This window comes from Camellia sinensis, chromosome 14 (genome assembly GCF_055761805.1).
Source record: "Camellia sinensis isolate YWXY chromosome 14, ASM5576180v1, whole genome shotgun sequence".
Taxonomy (NCBI): domain Eukaryota; kingdom Viridiplantae; phylum Streptophyta; class Magnoliopsida; order Ericales; family Theaceae; genus Camellia; species Camellia sinensis.
In genome coordinates, this window is record NC_138974.1 from 146943256 (window position 1) to 146944741 (window position 1486).

Below are 1486 nucleotides of genomic sequence, written 5' to 3' on the forward strand. Positions count from 1 at the left end.
GGCCCGCATGCCTTGCTACGGCGTTGCCCAACATGCCATGCCACGGCCTCGGCCCGCATGCCTTGCCACCGCGTTGCCCAGCATGCCATGCCACCGCGTTGCCCGGCGTGCCATGCCTTAGCCTTGGCCAACATGTCGAGGCACGGCCTCGGCCCGCATGCCTTGCTACGGCGTCGCCCAACATGCCATGCCACGGCCTCGGCCCGCATGCCATGCCAAGGCCTCGGCCTCGGCCCGCATGCCATGGCACGGCCTCGGCCCGCATGACATGCCACGGCCTCGGCCCGCATGCCATGCCACGGCCTCGGCCCGCATGCCTTGCCACGGTGTTGCCCAACATGCCATGCCACGGCCTCGGCCCGCATGCCATGCCACGGCCTCGGCCCGCATGCCATGCCACGGCCTCGGCCCGCATGACATGCCACGGCCTCGGCCCGCATGCCATGCCACGGCCTCGGCCCGCATGCCATGCCACGGCCTCGGCCCGCATGCCATGCCACGGCCTCGGCCCGCATGCCATGCCACGGCCTCGGCCCGCATGCCATGCCACGGCCTCGGCCCGCATGACATGCCACGGCCTCGGCCCGCATGCCATGCCACGGCCTCGGCCCGCATGCCTTGCTACGGCGTTGCCCAACATGCCATGCCACGGCCTCGGCCCGCATGCCTTGCCACCGCGTTGCCCAGCATGCCATGCCACCGCGTTGCCCGGCGTGCAATGCCTTAGCCTTGGCCAACATGTCGAGCCACGGCCTCGGCCCGCATGCCTTGCTACGGCGTCGCCCAACATGCCATGCCACGGCCTCGGCCCGCATGCCATGCCACGGCCTCGGCCCGCATGCCTTGCTACGGCGTCGTCCAACATGCCATGCCACGGCCTCGGCCCGCATGCCATGCCACGGCCTCGGCCCGCATGCCTTGCTACGGCGTCGCCCAACATGCCATGCCACGGCCTCGGCCCGCATGCCATGCCACGGCCTCGGCCCGCATGCCATGCCACGGCCTCGGCCCGCATGACATGCCACGGCCTCGGCCCGCATGCCATGCCACGGCCTCGGCCCGCATGCCTTGCCACGGCGTTGCCCAACATGCCATGCCACGGCCTCGGCCCGCATGCCATGCCATGCCACGGCCCGCATGTCTTGCCACGGCGTTGCCAAACATGCCATGCCACGGCCTCGGCCCGCATGCCATGCCCCGGCGTCGCCCAACATGCCATGCCACGGCCACGGCCCGCATGCCATGCCACGGCCTCGGCCCGCATGCCTTGCTGCGGCGTTGCCCAGCATGCCATGCCACGGCCTCGGCCCGCATGCCTTGCCACCGCGTTGCCCGGCGTGCCATGCCTTAGCCTTGGCCAACATGTCGAGGCACGGCCTCGGCCCGCATGCCTTGCTACGGCGTCGCCCAACATGCCATGCCACGGCCTCGGCCCGCATGCCATGCCAAGGCCTCGGCCCGCATGCCATGCCACGGCCTCGGCCCG